A 23,703-nucleotide genomic window follows, 5' to 3' on the forward strand; every position below is an offset into this window, starting at 1 on the left:
TCAAATACCTCAATGGATTACTAAAGGAAACTATTTTAATCCATTTAAAATCATCTCCAATTAGTGAAGATTGACAGTTCACCATATTTAACTGTGAAAGGTATGCAGCACTTAATTTTTTTGGTTGACTGGGCATTTTAATTAAAAATGCCATTGATTCCACCAGTGGAATTTTACCCCAAATAGTAAGCTATATGTGGTTATTAGCATACAACATAAGGTAATAAGATAAAACCATACCGTTGGCATGTATGAATTTAATTTGTCTTTATCAACAATTAGACTAAATGGATAATAAAAATTTGATTAGTATATTTGCAATTTAAAAAATAGCAAGCCATTATCTCCTCTTCCTCTGGCACAGCCGTGACATCTAACCATAAATTAGCTTACATTAGCTATTACTCACTGTCATAAAGAACTTAACATATTTCACATTTTGCTTCAAACTGGAGCATATTCCAAATTATTTTTATAGTTTAAAGGCACTGTTGAAGACACTTCTAGAGACAAAGGTAAATTTTCAAAATACAAATATTTTCATCTGGAGTATTGAACACTTAATTCTTTTATTTTCTTAAACATCCTTATTGGAGTATAATGGCTTTACAATGTTGTTTTAGTTTCTGCCGTACAACAAAGTGAATCGGCTATACATATACATATATCCCCATATCCCCTCCCTCTTGCGTCTCCCTCCCACCCTCCCTATCCCACCCCTCTGGTGGTCACAAAGCACCGAGCTGATCTCCCTGTGCTATGCGGCTGCTTCCCACTAGCCATCTATTTTACATTTGGTAGTGCATATATGTCCATGCCACTCTCTCACTTCGTCCCAGCTTCCCCTTCCCCCTCTGTGACCACAAGTTTGTTCTCTACATCTGTGTCTTTCTTCCTGCCCTGCCACTAGGTTCATCAGTACCGTTTTTTTTAGAATCCATGTATGTGTATTAAAGCCATAATTCAAAAAGATACATTCACCACAATGTTCATTGCAGCTCTATTTACAATAGCCAGGACATGGAAGCAACCTAAGCGTCCATCAACAGATGAATGGATAAAGAAGATGTGGCACATATATACAGTGGAGTATTACTCAGCCATGAAAAGGAACAAAACTGAGTTATCTGTAGTGAGGTGGATGGACCTAGAGTCTGTCATAGAGAGTGAAGTAAGTCAGAGAGAGAAAAGCACCATGTTCCTTATCGGGACCTCCTGCTGTAGGACAACTCAGGCAAGCAGACCTGGCCAAGGCAGGTGGTTTTGGTCAACAGTTCCCTAACACCTATAAGGTGAAAACTTAGAACCCATCTTCAACCCAATATGATCTCCTGGGGAGGAAAAGGTCTCTTCATTAGAGCTAAATTATCAAAAGGCAAAGGAGAAGGTTGTAGTGGCAAGTTGATTTATTCTCTCCCTGTTGAAAAGGTGCCTTCCACTTTCTCAACATGTGATACAGTTACAGTACTGTAATGTCAGAGAAAATAATAATGGTGAGGATATTGTAAAATTCTATTTTTCTAGTCTATGTATGCCTTGAAAACTTATATTTTAGAGACAGACTTGACAGAGTATATCGCACAGTGATACAATTACTGAAAAAGAGCTCTGGGCTTTGGTCAAAGTCACATTACTGATTTTATTTTTTCTTTACTCCTAAGCAGTTGGAAGTGTTTTTCTTTACTCCTAAGCAGTTGGAAGCAGCTGGAAGCAGAGCATGTCTTCATTTATAATTTAGCACAGAACGCTGGTGGCCGTGTGGAAGAGGCTGTGTGGGTTGCAAGAGCTGATTCTAATAAATCATTAGGAGGCTGTTGCACTGACAGAGTCAAGATGTAATTTGCATCTAGACTTCAGCAGGAAATTCTAGAATGGAGAGAAGACATGGGGGGACATTTGGGAAATAGAATCTAGAAGCAAAAGAATGTATTTTAAAAATCTAGCATTAAACAATTCCTTTCTCTCTTAAATTAGTTCTACGGTAGGACGTTGGAGTCTGGATTACAGTGGTGGCCGTCTTATTCCAAATCTTCTCAAACATCACCTACTCCCCCGCCCCCAAATAAAAAAATCAACAAAGAGCACAAATATAACTACATCTGACAAACATCTTTAGCATTATTTGGAAGCAGAAAATACCACAAACTTCAGATTACTTATAAATCGAGAAATAAACATCAGCTTTGATCATAAGCAGGCATAAGAAAGAAAACTCTCAGAAGAAGCACAGATAAATTATACTCAAAAGGGAAAGTTTAAGAATAAATGCCCAAGTATTTAATGCAGTTCTAGATCTTTGTAGTTTAAATCACTGGCTACAGGGAAGGAGCTTGAAAATAAGTAGGCCTGGAAGTTGCAGCCTTGAAAAACATTGTTTTGCGGGGAGAATCATAAAAATAGAGAGGAGATATGACTGTGAAAGTAAAGAAGGAAATATGGGAATCATTAAGGATCTTGCAGAAATAAATGAGTAACATGACATGCCAACTCTTTCCCCTCCTATAACCACTGCCACTACCATCATTTATTCAAGAAACTGAATTTTATTTAACTGAGTGAAGAGAGTTCTCTTGAATGTGGGACTGTGTCCTACAAAGGCCTAGACATAGGGAAAATTAAATCAATTTGATTCAAAAGAAGAAGAAACCAAAAGTGTGAATCACAATATTTCAACTGATGAAAAATTTCCCCAAAAAGCAATCATGAAACAGAGGAAAAATATAATGCACCATTGAATTAAATATGCTCATATAGAAATCTGGGGATAGGAAAGATATCTTAAGTCACTAATTCAAAAACTAAAATCATAAAAAAACCAAGAACAGGGAGAAAGGCAATGAGAGTTGTTTGAACAAAGGAAAAACATTCTATCAGAAATAACGACTAAACACAAGGTAATTACAAAGTGCTCAGTGTAGAATCCATTCAAGTAACAATAAGGGACCCTGAAGAAAAGAAGGAAAATATGGAGAGAATTAACATAACACAAAGAACAGAGTGAAAAGTGTCAGAGAGGAAGTGGTTGAAATGGAAGAAGGCAATAAGATCCAATGATTCGTGTAAATAGAATTCCTGAATTAAAAATACAAAACAATGAAATAGAATTAATATTTAAAACTATTTGTTAATCCAGGAAAACTTTCTGGAGATAAAAGACCTGAATCTTTTTAGATTGGCCTCACCAGTTACCTGGAAAAATTGATTCAGAACAATCAACCAGAAGGTATACCCTAGTGATACCATTAGACTTTAAAAATAAAGAAAAATAATCCTTAGCGTTTTCGAACTAAAAGACCAATTAATTTAAAGGGCAGGAGAATTACCCTGACCTTATCTTCTCAAAACTAACATTCAAAGCAATGAAAGAATGGAGCAGAATTTTCAAGAAACTTAAGGAAAGAAAGTGCTAATTGAGGATTTTATATCAAATAAATTCTATGTCTTCTTTCCGAGAGGGAATTAAATTGTATTCTTTGTTCCTGAATCCTACCAAATTCTCAAAATGGTATTCAACATCTGTATGTTCTCTTTTGTTTCTATTTGTCCCAATCTACTTACGTCCACTGTGTGTGGTAGGCATATGTAGTGAAGAGTATCATGAAACAGAGAACAATACACTCCAGATTTATATGCTGTTACTCTGAGCACACAATTTAATCTACATATTGAATAATTTGATATTTTGATAAGGTTATATATCTGTTAACATTAGAACTACTCCTAAAATGTTTTCAATTTTGAAAGTTTTAACCCCTTGTAAATTGAAATACTACACTAACTCAAAGATAAAATATTCAAAGAGCTTTTGAAAAGACAGCCTTGATTCTTAGGTGAAAAGAGGTAATTAATGCAAATTTAAACATGAAGTCTTTATCTACAGAAAATGTCCATTCTTATTCCTTCAACAACAGACATAAATTTCATTCTTAGTAAGTTCTGAAGATCCCTTTAGTTACTATTCTGTTTACAAAGAGAAAGAGAACAAACCTCAGTTTATGATGCATCTTTGATACCTGCTTTCTAAGTTATGACAGTCAGAAGAATACTCATATAATGCAGTTTCTCATGGAGCCTATTTTTATATTCCGAGCATTCTTCCAATTATTATTTTAACCAAACTGTTTAACAGAGTTCATCAGACTGGTGTGATTGGGGTAACTCTTGAAGTATTGGTGATTTTTATCAGTCCCCAGTTTAGGGAGAAAATTTTCCTTAATAAACAGCTATATAAAATTTACATCTCTAAGTAACTTACAAATGTTAACTGATTCAAAGCTTACAAAGAATTCTATATTAGACACTATTGTTTTATCCCCATTTTACACATGAAGCACAAGGTAACACGGCTAGTACGTGGTGGAAATGGGATTTGAACACAGTCATTCTGGCTCTAGAATCTGTGCTTCTCAAATGAAATAAATCAAAAGGTTGACTCACAGTTTGTGTTTTCATGAATAATTCTTTAGAAGACTGCTGTAGACTGAATGTTTTTGTCTCCCCGAAATTCAAATGTTGAAATCTAATTCCCAGTGTGATGGAAGTCGGAAATGGGTCCTTTGGGAGGTGATTAGGTCATAAATGGGATGAAGTAAAAGCGATCCCAGAGAGCTCCCTTGCTCCTTCTGCCACGTGAGGATACAGCAAAGGCTGTACCGGGAAACAGGTTCTTGCCAGACACTGAATCTACTGGCACCTTGATCTTGGACTTCCCAGCCTCCAGAACTGTGAGAAATGAATTTCTGTTGTAAACTACTTAGTCTATGGTATTTTGTGATGGTAGCCCAAATGGATTAAGACAAATGCCTTATAAAAGTCCCATAGTTTTTTCCTTATACATAATGCATAATAGACAAGATAAGTAAAATATAAAATTCCAATACTCAGATGACTTGAAAATTCACAGGTGACAAAACACAAATCACTGGTCGTTCTGTGATGTATAAAATTAGCAACAGGAGGCAGGTAGAAGTGACCGCCTGGAGTCATATTTGAAATTTTAAGCAAGAATGAATACCAGAGGTAGGAGATAGGAATTAGAGTTCCGTTAAAGAGTAGTCTCTGTTAATATTGAGACAAGTGATGTTAAAATAATAAAAGTTATCAAGACTAACACTAAGACAAACCAGATGAAGAGGAATTCTGGATCTGTTAAAGATTTCTCACCTCTCCCTCTGTGCATCCATTCTCCTCCTGCGTTCTTTGATCATCTTTCCCATCATTACTTTCTCAGGTGGATTGCCTATCTCCACTTAGTTCTTTTGGGGCTTTACCTTGTTCCTTTGTCTGAAACATATTCTTGCGCCGCCTCATTTTGTCTAAGTTGCGATTTGTATTTTTATGTCTGTGGTAGGTTAGTTACATTTCTGGAACTTGGAAAAGTGGCACTCCTTATGCGGCTCCTACGCGTCCCAGCAGCGCACTCCCCTCTCGTCACCCAAGCTCTATGCTCTAGGGGTTCCCCCTGAGAGGGCTGCATGGCTCCTTCTGTCGCGGTGGGCTGGGCTGACTATGTGGGCGGTCTGGTAGGCTTGGTTGGCCCCTAGTCTGCTGGGTTGCCAGGCCCTGCCTTGTGCGATGCTGCTGGCTGATGTTTAGCGGGACTTGGTCATGAGGTGGCTGGTTGCAGAATCCCCGGGGCCCAGGGGCTGGAGCTTACTCACTGGTGGGCGGAGTCAGTGTCCTGAAGACTGTGTTGCCCACCCACTGGCAGGAGAAGCCAGATCCTGGGATGAGTGTTGGACTACAGGCAGGCGGGACGGGGTCCTGGAGTCTGTTCGGGGCCCAGGGATCCCGGAGTTTGTTTCAGATCGGTGGGTTGATTCTTTATACCTTTGGGTATAAGGTCCGGCGTGTCCTGACAGTGGCATTGGCCTGCTAGTGGGCAGGGCCCGGGCCCAGCTAGTCCCAGCTAGGCTCTGGCGTCTGCCCCCTGGTATGTGAGGCTCCTCTGCAGGCTTGCGCAGTCTTCCTGGCGGGAGGGGCCGGTGCCCTTCCTCTGGTGGGTGGAGCTGGGTCTTGGCTGTCTGGTGGGCTGGGCCATGTCTAGGGGCGTGTCCGAGGTGACTGCCGGGCTCTCTAGGCTATAGACAGCCTGTCGGCTGATGGGAGGGGCTATGTCCCGTCCAGTTAGCTGTTTGGCCTGAGGCGCCGCAGCGTTGGAGCCTATAGGCTGTTGGGCGGGACCAGGTCTTGACGCTCAGGAGGCAATAGGTCAGCGGCCAGGACAGTTCACGGGGCTATTCCCCAATACGTCAGCCACCAGTATATAAGTTCCTCACCAGCTGCAGCTGCTACCTGCGCCCCACCGCCCGCCTTTCCCGTCGCCTTCATGCGTCCCCAGGAGACTCTGTGAAACCAGCAGGTAGGTCTGGCCCAGGCTCCTACCAAATCACTGCTTTTGCCTTTGGCCTGGCGCGCGTGAGATTCTGTGTGCAACTTTAAGAGTAAAGCCTCGGGGCTTCCCTGGTGGCGCAGTGGTTGAGGGTCCGCCTGCCGATGCAGGGGACACGGGTTCGTGCCCCGGTCCGGGAGGATCCCACAGGCCGCGGAGCGGCTGGGCCCGTGAGTCATGGCCGCTGAGTCTGCGCGTCCGGAGCACAGAGTAAAGCCTCTATTTCCCCCAGTCCTGTGGGGCTCCTGCAATTAAGCCCCGTTGGCCTTCAAAGCTAAATGCTCTTGAGATGTGTCTTCCAGGTGCTGGAACCCCAGGCTGGGGAGCCTAATGTGGGGCTTGGAACTCTCACTCCTGTGGGAGAACCTCTGCAATATAATTATTCTCCAGTTTGTGGGTCGCCTACCGCAGGTGTATGGGATTTAATTTTATGGCGAGTGCGCCCCGCCCACCCGTCTCGTGGTCCTTTCTTTGTCTTTAGTTGTAGAGGATCTTTTCTGGTAGGTTCTGGGTTTTTTTCTTTTTTTCCTTCAACGGTTGTTCTGCAGATAGTTGTGGTTTTGGTGTGCTCATGAGAGGAGGTGAGCTCAGGTCCTTGTACTCTGCCATCTTGGCCGCTTTCCTACTAATTCAAGGAATTCTGGGTCTGGATGAAGTGCTCAGAGTTAGTCTGAGATGGATTCCACTGGAGCATGAATCCAGGTGGAGTTTATACTATTATATTCTTTCTCTTTGAAGCTACACCAGATTTCTAACGCCAGGTGTTGCATCTTTTCAGTAGGAATTACAGAATTTGACAGCTTCGGACTGATTATCATTTGCTTTATATCTCTAACTGCAAGTTTATAGAATGAAAGTTGTTACTTTCCTTTTGCGTTGAACTCTGACTCTTTCACCTCAGACAACATAGTGTGCGTTTCTATCATAAAACCTCACTTAACTCAAAGGAACTGTTTATTTACAAGGATTGGCAAGCAGTAAATCAAATACTGTGAAAAGAATAAATGTTGAATGTTATTATTTTTTTTGCCTCGGTAGACATTTATCTTTTCCAATAAATTGATAGGATCTGCAACTGTTTGGAGAAAATTTAGTCTCTTAAACCTGTAAAGCTGAAATAAAGTGTGTATAAAATCTTCATAAGGAAACGTCTATACTCTACATTTTTTCTGAAGCACTTAAAATACTTTATAAATGTTTCCATGTGCATTCTCATGGAAATTAGTTTCCCATTAAATAAAAGGGAGTCAGGTTGATTGTCATGAGCAATGAATGTGGAGTCAGAAGGATTGGTTTTATGTCTCAGTTTCACAACCTAATTATTCTGAGACTTTAGGAAATTAACAGAAACGCTTAGTTTCATTATCTGTAAAATAAAAGTAATAATAGTATCCTGCCTACTTTACCACAGTATTTAATGGATCAAATTAAATAGCTCGTATGAATGTGTGTCAGTTGTACACCTGCAATCAATTATATACTATTGAAACTTACAAGAAAAAAAAAACTTTGCTTCTGAATCCTTTAATTGCTTATGGTGTGCTTATTGAAAAGAAGATATAATATTCACTATTGTGATATTGTCATTTACAATAAGAAATATGTATTTGGTCTTTGCCCCCATTTCTGGCACAGAGCTACTCAAACCCTTAAAATTTCCTAAGTGAAGAGAGCAACATAGTTTGTTATGTTAATGAGGTCACTTTTGGACCCTACCTAAGGATGGGGCTGGTTGCCATGAGAACCAACCTCATAATTAGAGGAGTGGAACTTTCAGTCCCACCCCACAACTTCCCAGAAGGGGAGAGGCTAAGGTTGCAGCCAGTGTCCAGTGATTTAATCAATTCTGCCTCCATAAAAACCCCAGAAGATTGGGGGGTGTGGTGGGCTGGGAGTTTGGTTAGCTTCTGGGCTGGTGATCACACAGAGGTCCTGGGAAAGTGGTGCACCTGAACAGGGCATAGAAGCTCCATGCCCCATTCAGCATAATTTGCTCTATGCATCTTTTCCATCTGGCTGTTCTTGAGTTATACCCCATTATAATAAACCAGTAATGTAGTAAGCAAATTTAGTAGGTTTCTCTGAGTTCTGTGAGCTGCTCTAGGAAATTAGTCAAACCTAAGGAGAGTTCATGGGAACCCCTGGTTTATATCCAGTCGGTCAGAAGTACGAGTAACCTGGACTTGGCAACTGGTGTCTGAAGAACAAGGAGAATGTAGTGGGAACCTCCAATCTGTAGCCAGTCAGAAGCACAGGCAATAATCTGGGCTTGCAATTGGCATCTGAGTGGGACATGCAATCTTATAGGATTGAACCCTTAAATTGTGAGATCTGACATTATCTCTGGGAAGATAGTGTCAGAATTGGGTTGAATTGAGTTGAATTGTAGGACACCTAGTTGGAGGATACCTAGAGAGCATTGCTTGCTGGTGCTGGTGGAAACCCTCCCCCCACCCACACACAATTTGAATCCAGGAACCCAAAATAACTCTATTTTAAACAAATAATAAAAATCAAAAATATTAAGTATTAATATTATTATTAAAAAACTTTTAAAAAGGCTATGTCTTTGATTTCAATAGTGGCTAATGCCTTTCCTTTTTCTAAAAAATTTTATTGGAGTATAGTTGATTTACAATTTTGTGTTAGTTCCAGGTGTACAGCAAATTGAATCAGTTCTACATATACGTACATCCACTCTTTTTAAAGGTTCTTTTCCCATATAGGCCATTACAGAGCGTTGAGTGCAGTTCCCTGTGCTATACAGCAGGTTCTTATTAGTTATCTATTTTATAGATAGTAGTGTGTATATGTAAAGCCCTTACTTTTTGAACTGGTAGAAAGAACAGGAAGAAAAGCCCACTGCTATCCATTAGCAGTAAATACCTCTTTGTTCCTCCGTTTCCTCATCTGTAAAAAGAGGGATATATTACATAATGATATATTATAAGATCTGATAAATCATTAAGGAGCAATTCACTTCTCAATAATCACAAACAAATACAGTTATAGCCCCCCTTTTTCGTACTCTGCAAATCCCTTTCTGCAGAGTACTTTCTTTCTACTCATAAAATAAAGATTCAGTTACCTGCAGACTCAATTCCACGAAGGGGCAAACAATGGAAAGAACTAATGGGGATGGGAATAAAAGCAAATGTGTCCTAAGTAGGATTCATAAAACTTTCTAACACTCTTCACTTCTACAGCAATGTCTTGCAATGTGCTTCCATGATATTGTGTCACATTTGGAAGATTCTCAGTTACAGAGTTGGATTAAAATAGGACTTTCTGAGTTACTACTAAGTTATTTGGAAAATGTAGTCAATAAGAATGTCTTATCTCTCAAACATTTAGGGTAATTTCTCTTTTACTAAGTTACTGAAGTTAAATTCTAAGTGTCTATGCTATTGGGTTGGGAAGAGAGAGCTATTTTGCAGGATGAGCTCATTGGGTTGGGGTAACTGCAAAGAATTTGACCTCTGTTAGTATGTTTGAGTGGTGTGCATGCCAGGGAGAAGGGTAGGAAATGAACCATCAATAATTGTGTACATGTTTGCATTTTTACTGGCTGATTGCATACTGGCTGTGGGAAAAAAGATTTTTCTAAGAGCTCTAGAATAAAGTAAAATTTTACTGCTTTAAAATTTACCGTTAAAAAAAAATTTACCGTTAAGCATATTTTATAAAAACCCAATCACAATACTTTATTCAGACTCCATCCTCCAAGGTATTTCATGAGACAAGATGACGCAGAGCTGTAATAACTTTCTAGAGCAGCAGATAGGTTCCCATCAGCAATTTCTATTGATTTAAAATTCTGATTTATAATCCTTAAAACTCCTTGGTGCTGCTGCTTTATTTTAGTTTTAATCTAAGACCTCTCAAATACTTTATAAAGTTTTAGCTACATTTCAAATTCTCCATAAGACACAACTTGCAAGATAAAGAGATTTTCTAGTATTTCCCTCTTTCCTTCCTTCCTCCCTTCCTTACAATCCATCAAGTGTTTAGTTAAATTCTGAGTTATAAAGAGTAAGCCAAATTGATGTCCATTCCTTCCTTCTTGGGGGGTCATTACCTTCCTCTCTCCCTTCCTCCTTCCTGTCCTCTCTACCTTCTTTCTTTCTTTCCTTCCTTCTTTTCTACTTTCCTCTCCTAAAATTCTCCCTCTACCTTCTCCATTTAACTCCCTCCTACTTTCTCCCTCTTTTCATTCTTCATTCTTTCGATTCTTTCCTGAGTACTTTTAGCATTAGTGGGGGAGGAGTAGTGATTGGCATAAAAAGATTAAATGTGCTGATGAAATTGGAAAAGCTCTGCTGTCTATGAGACAACTCTAGAATTATTTGTGATTTATTTTTCTCTTTGTGAATTTCTAGGTTAATATTTTTATTTTAATAACAGTTATTGAGATATTCTCTAAATTAAGAAATTGATGAGTGAATTTTCCCACAGACAGAAGGTATGATGGGAGTCTTTAGGTCATATCTGGTCTGGCTTTCCTTGTACTCTGTGACATGAAGATTATCACATGGAGGTTATTTCCTGGGATTATCACATTTCCCTCCCTCTCTCCCTCTGCCCTTCCTCCCCCCCTCCCTTCCTTCTTTCCCCTTTTTTTTGATAGACTGTAGTCTAATGGATCCTCCCTCAAAGGTAACATGTAAATGAGAAACCCCACGTTTTAAAAAATTTTTGTTCTAGTGTTTTGGTCACTCAAGTTCACTTTTAAAATGCTATGGTAAATATTCTTACTAAAAAGGTAACAGAAAAATGATACAAAGCAGATTTTTACAAAAACAAGCAACAGTATTTCTTGCAACATATTTTGATAGTTTAAAGAAAGATCACATTTGACTGATTAATAGAGTAAATATCCTGCTATAGGTGTAAAACTTGCCATTTTCAAGGACAACTTGATTAATGGTTTTATTTGCAGATGCAGCTTTCCAGAGCCTGAAATGCATTACATCACCTAAGATTTTTCACCTTAAAATTTCCATGAATAAATGAATCTACCTACCTACATTAATAAAGCTTCATAAATTTGTGATTATTAGCAAAAATAAAGTTGTCATTTTGAATTTAGACATCATCATAAAAGTTGGGGGCACAATAAATATCATTCTTTTTTATAATGCTATTCAGCTTTATAAGTAAACTTAGTCAAAAGTTTCTATAGCTGTTAACTCTAAAGTTATTATCATTTTGATTTCTATGTGGTATGACTGATTAGTTTTTTAAAAAGACATTTCTTTAGAGCAGTTTTAGGTTCACAGAATATTGAGAGGAAGGCACAGAGAGACCTTCAAGATGGCAGAGGAGTAAGACGTGGAGATCACCTTCCTCCCCACAAATACATCAAAAATACATGTACATGTGGAACAACTCCTACAGAACACCTGCTGAACACTGGCAGAAGACCTCAGACTCCCCAAAAGGCAAGAAAATCCCCATGTACTTGGGTAGGGCAAAAAAGAAAAGACTAAACAGAGACAAAAGAATAGGGACGGGACCTGCACCTCTGAAGGAGGAAAGGTTTCCACACCCTAGGAAGCCCCTTTGCGGGTGAAGACTGTGGGTGGTGGAGGGGGAAGCTTCGGAGCCACGGAGGAGAACGCAGCAACAGGGGTGCGGAGGGCAAATTGGAGAGATTCCCGCACAGAGGATCATGCTGACCAGCACTCACCAGCCCGAGAGGCTTGTCTGCTCACCTGCCGGGACCGGTGAGGCTAGGAGCTGAGGTTCCGGCTTTGGAGGTCGGATCCCAGGGAGAGGACTGGGGTTGGCTGCGTGATCACAGCCTGAAGGGGCTAGTGTGCCACAGCTAGCTGGGAGGGAGTCTGGGAAAAAGTCTGGAGCTGCCGAAGAGGCAAGATACCTTTGTTTCAGGGTGCACAAGGAGAGGGGATTCCTTCCCAGTGTGCCCACAGAAGGAAGAGCACTGCCTAAGCAAGCTCCAGAGATGGGCACGAGCCACGGCTATCAGCTTGGACACCAGAGATGGGCATTAAACGCTAAGGCTCCTGCCACTGCCACTAAGAATCCTGTGTTCAAGCGTAGGTCACCATCCACACCCCCCTGGGAGCCTGTGCAGCACGCCACTGCCAGGGTCCCAAGATCCAGGGACAACTTCCCTGGGAGAACACACGGTGTGCCTCAGGCTGTTGCAATGTCACGCTGGCCTCTGCAGCCACAGGCTCACCCCACATTCCAATTATGATTACTGTACCCCTACGCCCTGGCCTGACTGAGCAAGAGAGCCCTAATCAGTTGCTGCTTTAAACCTCTCCTGTCTGGGCGGGGAACAGATGCCCTCAGGCGACCTACACGCAAAGGTGGACCAAAACCAAAGCTGAGCCCTGGGAGCTCTGTGAACAAAGAAGAGAAAGGGAAATCTCTCCCAGCAGCCTCAGGAGCAGCAGATTAAATCCCCACAATCAACTTAATAAATGATGCATCTAAAGAATACCTGAATAGACAATGAATGCTCCCAAAATTGAGGCAGTGGACTTTGGGAGCAACTGTAGACTTGGGGTTTGCTTTCTGCGACTAATTTGTTTATGGTTTTATGTTTATCGTAGTATAGTATTTAGTGCTTATTATCATCAGTGGATTTGTTTATTGGTTTGGTTGCTCTCTTTTGTATATATATATTTTTTTTTCCCCTTTTTCTATTTTGTGAGTGTGTATGTGTATGCTTCCTTGTGTGATTTTGGCTGTATAGGTTTGCTTTTATCATTTGTCCTAGGGTCCTAAGTAGGGTCCTAAACCCTATTTATCATAGGGTTCTGTTTGTTCCTTTTTTTCTCTCTCTTCCTTTTCTTCTGAGACATGTGGCTGGCAGGGTCTTGGTGCTTCGGCTGGGTGTCGGACCTGAGCCTCCGAGGTGGGAGGGCTGAGTCCAGGATATTGGACTACCAGAAACCTCCTGGGTCCAGGTAATATCATCAGCGAGAGCCCTCCCAGAGATCTTTGTCTCAGCACTAAGACCCAGCTCCACCCAACGGGCAGCAAGCTCCGTGCCGGACACCCCAGGCCAAACAACTAGCAAGACAGGAACACACGTGCTGGACGCCCCATGCCAAAGAACTAGCAAGACAGGAACACAACACACCCATTAGCAGAGAGGCTGCCTAAAGTCATATTAAGTTCACAGACACCCCAAACACACCACAGGACATGGCCCTGCCCAGCAGGAGGACAAGGTACAGCCCCACCCACCAGAACACAGGCACCAGTCCTCTCCACCAGGAAGCCTACACAAGCCACTGAACCAACCTCACCCACTGGGGGGAAGACACCAAAATCAATGGGAACTACGAACCTGCAGCCTGCGAAAATGAGACCCCAAACACAGTATGTTAAACAAGATGAGAAAACAGAAAAATATGCAGCAGATGAAGGAGAAAGGTAAAAACCCACCAGACCAAACAAATGAAGAGGAAATAGGCAGTGTACCTGAAAAGGAATTCAGAGTAACGATAATAAAGGTGATCCAAAGTCTCAGAAATAGAATGGAGAAAATACAAGAAACATTTAACAAGGACCTAGAAGAACTAAAGAGCAAACAAACAATGATGAACCACACAACAAATGAAATTAAAAATACTCTAGAAGGAATCAGAAGCAGAATAACTGAGGCAGAAGAACAGATAAGTGACCTGGAAGACAAAATAGTGGAAATAACTGCTGCAGAGCAGAATAAAGAAAAAAGAATGAAAAAAATTGAGGGCAGTCTCAGAGACCTCTGGGACAACATTAAACGCACCAACCTTCAAATTATAGGGGTCCCAGAAGAAGAAGAGAAAAAGAAAGGGTATGAAAAATATTTGAAGAGATTATAGTTGAAAACTTCCCTAACATAGAAAATAGTCAGTCAAGTATAGGAAATACAGAGAGTACCATATGGGATAAATCCAAGGAGAAACACGCCCAGACACATATTAATCAGACTGTCAAAAAATAAATTCAAAGAAAAAATATTAAAAGCAGCAAGGGAAAAGCAAAAATAACACACAAGGGAATCCCCATAAGGTTAACAACTGATCTTTCACCAGAAACTCTGTAAGCCAGAAGGGAGTTGCAGGACATATTTAAAGTGATGAAAGGGGAAAACCTACAACCAATATTACTCTACCCAGCAGTGATTTCATTCAGATTCGATGGAGAAATCAAAACCTTTACAGACAAGCAAAAGCTAAGAGAATTCAGCACCACAAAACCAGATTTGCAACAAAGGCTAAAGTAACTTCTCTAGGCAGGAAACACAAGAGAAGGGAAAGACCTGCAATAACAAACCCAAAACAATTAAGAAAATGGTAATAGGAACATACATATCGATAATTTCCTTAAATGTAAATGGAGTAAATGCTCCAACCAAAATACATAGACTGGCTGAATGGATACAAAAACGAGACCCATATATATGCTGTCTACAAGAGACCCACTTCAGACCTAGGGACACATACAGACTGAAAGTGAGGGGATGGAAAAAAATATTCCATGCAAATGGAAATCAAAAGAAAGCTGGAGTAGCAATTCTCATATCACACAAAATGGATTTTAAAATAAAGACTATTACAAGAGACATGATGATGAAGGGATCAATCCAAGAAGAAGATATAACAATTGTAAATATTTATGCACCCAACATAGGAGCACCTCAATACATAAGGCAAATGCTAACAGCCATAAAAGGGGAAATCTACAGTAACACAATCATAGTAGGGGACCTTAACACCCCACTTTCACCAATGGGCAGATCATCCAAAATAAAAATAAATAAGGAAAAACAAGCTTTATATGATTAAACAAGAGGGACTTAATTGATATTTATAGGACATTCCATCCCAAAACAACAGAATACACTTTCTTCTCAAGTGCTCGTGGAACATTCTCTAGGATAGATCATATCTTGGGTCACAAATCAAGCCTTGGTGAATTTAAGAAAATTGAAATCGTATCAAGTAACTTTTCTGACCACAACGCTATGAGACTTGATATCAATTACAGGAAAAAATCTGTAAGAAACACAAACACATGGAGGCTAGTCAATACACTACTAAATAACCAAGAGATCACTGAAGAAATAAAAAAATACCTAGAAAGAAATGACAATGAAAACACAACAACCCAAAACCTATGGGATGCAGCAAAAGCAGTTCTAAGAAGTTTATAGCAATACAATCCTACCTCAAGAAACAAGAAACATCTCAAATAAAGAACCTAACCTTACACCTAAAGCAATTAGAGAAAGAAGAACTAAAAAACCCCAAAGTTAGCAGAAGGAAAGAAATCATAAAGATCAGATCAGAAATAAATGAAAAAGAAATGAAGGAAACAGTAACAAAGATCAATAAAAGTAAAATCTGGTTCTTTGAGAAGATAAACAAAATTGATAAACCATTAGCCAGACTCATCAAGAAAAAAAGGGAGAAGACTGAAATCAACAGAATTAGACATGAAAAAGGAGAAGTAACAACTGACACTGCAGAAATACAAAGGATCATGAGAAATTACTACAAGAAACTGTATGCCAATAAAATGGACAATGTGGAAGAAATGAACAAATTCTTAGAAAAGCAGAACCTTCCAAGACTGAACCCAGAAGAAATAGAAAATATGAAGAGACCAATCAGAAGCACTGAAATTGAAACTGTGATTAAAGTCTTCCAACAAAAAAAAGCTCAGGACCAGATGGCTTCACAGGTGAATTCTATAAAATATTTAGAGAAGAGCTAACACCTATCCTTCTCAAATTTTTCCAAAATATAGCAGAGGGAGGAAAATTCCCAAACTCATTCTACAAGACCACCATCACCCTGATACCAAAACCAGACAAAGATGTCGCAAAGAAAGAAAACTAGAGGCCAATATCTGTGATGAACATAGATGCAAAAATCCTCAACATACTACTAGCAAACAGAATCCAACAGCACATTAAAAGGATCATACACCATGATCAAGTGTGGTTTATCCCAGGAATGCAAGCAATCTCCAATAAACGCAAATCAATCAATGTGATACACCATATTAGCAAGTTGAAGGAGAAAAACCATATGATCATCTTCCATAGATGCCGAAAAATCTTTCAACAAAATTCAGCACCCATTTATGATAATAACTCTCCAGAAAGTAGGCACAGAGGGAACCTATCTCAACATAATAAGGACCATATATGACGAAACCACAGCCAACATCATTTTCAATGGTGAAAAACTGAAACCATTCCCTCTAAGATCAGGAACAAGACATGGTTGCCCACTCTCACAGCTGTTACTCAACATAGTTTTGGAAGTTTTAGGCCCAGCAATCAGAGAAGAAAAAGAAATAAAAGGAATCCAAATGGGAAAAGAAGAAGTAACACTGGCATTGTTTGCAGATGATATACTACACATAGAGGATCCTAATGATGGTACTAGAAAACTAGTAGAGCTAATCAATGAGTTTGGTAAAGTTGCTGGATACAAAATTAATGCACAGAAATCTCTTGCATTCCTATACATTAATGAAGAAAAGTCCAAAAGAGAAATTAAGGAAACACTCCCATTTACCACTGTAACAAAAAGAATAAAATACCTAGGAATAAACCTACCTAATGAGACAAAACATCTGTATGCAGAAAACTATAAGACACTGATGAAAGAAATTAGAGACGATACAAACAGATGGAGAGATGTACCATGTTCTTGGATTGGAAGAGTCAACATTGTGAAAATGACTATACTACCCAAAGCAATCTACAGATTCAATGCAATCCCTATCAAGTTACCAATTGCATTTTTCCCAGAACTAGAACAAAAAGTTTCACAATTTGTACGGAAACACAAAAGACCCCGAATAACCAATGCAATCTTGAGAAAGAAAAACAGAGCTGGAAGAATCAGGCTCCCTGACTTCAGACTATACTACAAACCTACAGTAATCAAGACAGTATAGTACTGGCATAAAAACAGAAATATAGATCAATGGAACAGGATAGAAAGCCCAGAGATAAACCCACACGCATATGGTCACCTCATCTTTGATAAAGGAGGCAAGAATATACAATGGAGAAAAGACAGCCTCTTCAATCAGTGGTGCTGGGAAAACTGAACAGCTACATGTAAAAGAATGAAATTAGAACACTTCCTAACACCATACACAAAAATGAACTCAAAATGGATTAAAGACCTAAATTTAAGGCCAGACATTATAAAACTCTTAGAGGAAAACTTAGGCAGAACAGTCTACGACATAAATCACAGCAAGATCCTTTTTGATCCACCTCCTAGAGAAATGGAAATAAAATCAAAAACACACAAATGGGACCTAATGAAAATTAAAAGCTTTTGCACAGGAAAGGGACCCATAAACAAGACGAAAAGACAACCCTCAGAATGGGAGAAAATACTCACAAACGAAGCAACTGCAAAGGATTAACCTCTGAAACATACAAGCAGCTCATTCAGTTCAATATCAAAAAAACACAAACAACCCAATCCAAAAAGGGGCAGAAGACCTAAAATAGACATTTCTCCAGAGAAGATATACAGATTGCCAGCAAACACATGAAAGGATGCTCAACATCACTAATCATGAGAGAAATGAAAACCAAAACTACAATGAGGTATCACCTCACACAGGTCAGAGTGGCCATCATCAAAAAATCTACAAACAATAAATGCTGGAGAGGATGTGGAGAAAAGGGAACCCTCTTGCCCTGTTGGTGGGAATGTACATTGATACAGCCACTATGGAGAGCAGTATGGACGTTCCTTAAAAAACTAAAAGTAAAGCTACCGTATGACCCAGTAATCCCACTAGTGAGCATATACCCTGAGAAAACCATAATTCAAAAAGAGTCATGTACCACAATGTTCATTGCATCACTCTTTACAATAGCCAGGACATGGAAGATTGGCGGATTGTATGTTGAGTATGTTCAGATTTATAGAAAACAACTAAACTGTTTTCCAAAGTAGCTGTACCATTTTGTATTCCCACCAGCAATGCATGAGAGTTCCTATTGTTCCACAACCTTTTCACCATTTGGTGTTGACAGTGTTCTAGATTTTGGTCATTCTCAGAGGTACACAATGATATTGTTTTAATTTTCAGTTCCCTGATGACATACGATATGGAGCATTTTTTCATATGCTTATTTGCCATCTGCCGTCAATGTATCTTCTTTGGTGAGGTGTCTTGTTAAGGGTTTTGACTCACTTTTTCATGAGGTTGTTTGATTTCTTATTTTTGAGTTTTAAGAATTTGACTAATTAGTTTTATCACCATTGTCAGAATGTATTTATAATTCATGCCAAAGACCAAACTCCAGCTACATTTACACAGTATGATGAATGTCAACATTATTATTAATGATAATATTCTTGTTACTCAGAAGCTGGAATAAATAGATGGAGAATTCCATGTGTTTCTTAGCATAAGTAAGCTTCTATCAGAATATGACTTTAAAAACTAGAAGCTAGTAAGAGAGTTCCAGTTCTTGAAGTCAACTTAAAGAGCACAAGACCAAGTTCTGACGTCTTCATTCTCCTGGGGATTCACAGGAAGAGTAACTATTTCTTATAAAGTAAATGTGACAAGTCAGTTTTGCAGGAAAAAAGCTCATTGTCAGTACATTTTATTCTGCCCCTTTAATTTAGATCATTAGTCATAGACAATTCAATATCATGTTTTCTGAAGACTATAAATGAAAAGAAACCTGAGATAATGTCATGCTTCTGGGGACTTCCCTGGTGGCACAGTGGTTAAGAATCCGCCTGCCAAGGCAGGGGACACCAGTTCCATCCCAGGTCCGGGAAGATCTCACATGCTGCGGAGCTGCTAAGCCCATGCGCCACAACTACTTAGCCCACGCGCCTAGAGCCCGTGCTCTACAACAAGAGAAGCCACCACAATGAGATGCCCCCGAACCGCAATGAAGAGTAACCCCTGCTCGCTGCAACTAGAGAAAGCCCAAGCGCAGCAGCAAAGACCCAATGCAGCCAAAAATAAATAAATAAAATAAATAAATGTATTTAAAAAATCATGCTTCTGATGATTCTACTACATTAGGAAAGTAGATGTGCTTAAATAAAGTGAAGATTTTTCAACGCCACCATGTAGAAAATCCAAAAAGTATTTTCCTCCATTTATAAATTTTACCTATACAGGTAGAGTGTTAACATGGTTGATGAAAGAGGCAAAATTCATCAGTCAGAAATGTGCATTTTCCTGCAACAGAGGAACTGGATATAAACGAACTATAGCAAAGCAGGAAGGGGGGGAAAGCCCTAAAATAGTGCCATGTTAGACTGCTTTAAACACTAACAAAGACTGAAGTGGACTTGCTTCGTTTCACAGCCATATATGCAAGTAAGAACTTCTTGCTTTTTTCCTTCTCTTGCCTCCTCTCATCCTGCAGGTAGTAGAAAATGCAACAGCAAATGGAGAAGAAGAGAGTAAAAATTGATTGTAAAAATGCCAGGTGAAAGAAAAAGGATAACCCGACCACATCCTCCTTATTTACATTTACTGCTACAGCAGACCTAAATCAGAGGAGAGACAGACACCGTCACTTAAATGAATTTTGAATATTTTGATTATTGCACTATACTGAACATAAAAATTACTGAACTCTTTTGTGTGTAGAAGCAAATATATCACTTTTCTTATTTAAAAGTAATGAATTCATGGACCTTGCCCTGAATTTCGTGTAGATAGCAGGAAAAATCTACCTTCATGAAATTAATTTTAAGAGACAATGAGAGATGAAAACAAAGTTGCATTATCATTTATTCCATGATCATGCTTGTTCAATCAAATTATTGCATGTATCATAGTTATCCATTACAGAATATGAATATACCCTCCTTTGGTGTCAACTAAAAATATCTGAGTTTACATGAAATGGAAAATAATTATAAATCCTTACATGTTTCAGGCAACAAATAGATTTTACTTACTGATTTTTTTCAAGAAAAATTACAAGGTAAAAAGCCCACTGGTTTCTTTTAAAATGGCACAAAGTTTCATTAATATTAATATATTGCCCTTTTATTTACTGATAATTCTATTTTGTTCTACAGATAGGTTGCAAAATCATTTATCAAGAGTTTTCAGGACAGCATCTTCTTTTTTTTTTTAACATCTTTATTGGAGTATAATTGCTTTACAATGGTGTGTTAGTTTCTGCTTTATAGCAAAGTGAATCAGCTATACATATACATATATCCCCATATCCCCTCCCTCTTGCATCTCCCTCCCACCCTCCCTATCCCACCCCTCTAGGTGGTCACAAAGCACCAAGCTGATCTCCCTGTGCTATGTGGCTGCTTCCCACTGGCTATCTATTTTACATTTGGTAGTGTATATATGTCCATGCCATTCTCTCACTTCATCCTAGCTTACCTTTCCCCCTCCCTGTGTCCTCAAGTCCATTCTCTTTAGGACAACAGCTTGAGAAAATGAAGCAGATGTAGATATAATCGCTCATTTGTAAAGATCCGTCACTGATACGTACTTGTTTGTGATGACTTTTTCTTTCAGTTTCCTTTTCTGACTGTACATCTGAAATATGTTCTACTTGGAAGTGATGTTTGTAGCACGGACTTTATGAGACTTAAAATTTTAAATGTGGCTGAAAGACCCATCTATTATTTTCAACCCTGAATAGCTCATGAATCAGGCTGCTATTGACATTAGCAGCTAGTTATATGCAACTTGTCAGATCACATCATCCTCATGTATCACACCTGAGAGCAAAGCATTCTTTAATAAGAAATAATGGCATAATTAAAAAATGAAGAATCACTTAAAAATCCTTTTTTTAATTTTTAGTTTTTATTGAAGTATAGTTGATTTACAATGTTGTGTTAATTTATGTTGTACAACAAAGTGATTCATTTATACATATATATACATTCCTTTTAATATTCTTTTCCATTGTGGTTTATCCACAGGATATTGAATATAGTTCCCTGTGCTACACAGTAGGACCTTGTTGTTTATCCATTCTATATATAGTAGTTTGCATCTGCCAGTCTCAAACTTCCACTCCATCCCTCTCCCAGCACCCTCCCCCTTGGCAACCACAAGTCTGTTCTCTACGTCTGTGAGTCTGTTTCTGTTTCGTAGATAAGTTCACTTGTGTCATATTTTAGATTCTACATATAAGTGATATCATATGGTATTTGTCTTTCTCTTTCTGACTTACTTGACTTAATATGATAATCTCTAGGTCCATCCATGTTGCTGCAAATGCCATTATTTCATTCTTTTTTATGGCTGAGTAGTACTCCATTGTATATATGTACCACATCTTCTTTATCCATTCATCTCTTGATGGACATTTAAGTTGTTTCCTTGTCTTGGCTGTTGTGAATAATGCTGCTATGAGCATAGCAGTACACGTATCTTTTTGAATTATAGTTTTGTTTGGATATATGCCCAAGAGTGGGATTACTGGATCGTATGGCAACTCTATTTTTAGTTAGAAAAAAAACCTTTTAGTATAATTCTATTGCTTGGATAATTCTGGATTGACTCCCAATTTACACTTACATGCCAGTTTAAATTGTTAGTGATAAATCAGAAAATTTCAAACTTTATTTTGTCTTATTTTCTCTAATTGTAAAATCAAGATGCATTATTGAGCCATTTTCTGTATATTCATAGCTATACTTACCTGGTTAAGATGAAGTGTGTTCTATACATTTTCACTTCTACTTTCTCCCATCTCTGTACCACCAAATTCTTGACCTTCATGAATACAATGCATGGTTATAGATTCGTTTATTTTACATTCTGTAAAAAGTTAATACAAATGTTTTCTCCTTTCAGTTTTTTTTGAGCTTTTGACCTTCCCATTTAGTTTTGTGAGCCATTTTGCAGCAATTACTTAGAGCCTCTCCTCCCCCATTTGTTTGCTTCACTCTTAGTCACTTAGTAAAACTCCCCCAACAATTATTTCATGAGGATGCATGGACTAAACATCATTTAAATCCTTGCATTTTAGAACTTTTTACGTGGGCTTCATATGTTGCAGAATACTTGGCTGTGTGTGTGTGTGCAGGAAAGCACAGAGGTAAAAACTTACAAAGTACTCCCTCAAATTTCACCACCCAGGTAGAAACGTTGTTCATGTTTTATCACTTGTATATCAACATAGATATCTTTCTCTGGAGATTTATGCAGAGAAGTGGTCACAGGGATAGATGAGTGGATAGAAATGCTTTCATAAATAATGGTATTATGTTAAAGACACTATTCTTAAATAAAATGTTCCATTTATTTTTACCCGAATTTAACACAATGAAAAAGGCCTATGTAAAGCTAAAGAAATGATTAAATTTAATAAGTATTTCTTAATCATTATTTCTTAAAAGATTATTATTTCTTAATTTTATTATTTCTTGAAAGATCCTTTTAAGGTTAAGAAAAAATGTATGAGGAACTTGAGAGGTAGTGACAATATTTTTCACATATATTTCAGTTTTAGAGAGTTTTAACTTTTTCCTGCTCTGATAAACAGGTCATTAACATTTACGTACTTTCCCATTTCCTCTTCCCTCACCTCTCTTTTTAGTAGTTCTATCAGTATTTTACATTGTACAGATATATGAGCTTTACTGCTCCTGAACCATAATTCCTAGAGTTTTTTAGCGTATACTATTTAAATGGACTCATTACTGACTATCAGTACTTTTGCCACAGCTGCTCCCACACTGAATTCTTTACTGATTTGACCCAGTAGTTGTCACACCCTCACCTCCCTTCCTCAAGGAGGATATATGGATAGTATTTATTCTTAGTTTTTTGTTCATGCTGTTAAATTTCTTAAATCATGTCTTGCCTGGATATGACACTGGATCACTATTTCTTCCTTTCCTCTCCCCCTCCACCTCTAACTTTGTGGAGATTTTTCCATTGTCTTCAACAGTTAGTGTTTAGAAAAGTGGTCTCCCCAAGAAGGGAGAAGATTTTTTTCCTCTTACAGGTTTGATATTTTTGCCTAAAAGAGTAAGGCATGTTTTGTTCCTCTTTAAAGTTTGGCAGTGCAAGTAGGACACATGTTAGCATCGAACATTTTGTACTAAATTTTATAGGTCACAATGTCCTCTTTTAATCTGCGAAGATTAGGAGAAGGAAAAAAATCTCTTTTATTTCAGATAAATTTTCTTGTATCATGTCCTCAAATATATACACATTCTTTTCCATTTGTTGAATGGTCTATCTTAAGGAAACCAAGTTTCCAAATGTTTTTTCATTCCTTTCTTTTTTTGGGGGTCAGTCTTGCATATCTTTCAGTTTTCTACTAGTTGTTTGGT

At 38.6% G+C, this 23,703-nt stretch overlaps 1 protein-coding gene across 1 annotated transcript in view; it reads left to right on the top strand.

Annotated features, from left to right (window-relative positions):
- The first annotated feature begins 6,010 nt into the window (after positions 1 to 6,010).
- Positions 6,011 to 23,703, top strand: part of LOC101325420 (glutamate decarboxylase 1-like) — a 143,626-nt gene continuing 125,933 nt past the window's right edge. The window contains exon 1 of the mRNA XM_073790787.1: positions 6,011 to 6,361. The gene's annotated coding sequence lies outside the window, so the exon portion shown is untranslated. The remainder of the gene's footprint in view (positions 6,362 to 23,703) is intronic.

The sequence above is a fragment of the Tursiops truncatus genome, chromosome 13, assembly GCF_011762595.2.
Source record: "Tursiops truncatus isolate mTurTru1 chromosome 13, mTurTru1.mat.Y, whole genome shotgun sequence".
In the NCBI taxonomy this organism is placed as follows: Eukaryota; Metazoa; Chordata; class Mammalia; order Artiodactyla; family Delphinidae; genus Tursiops; species Tursiops truncatus.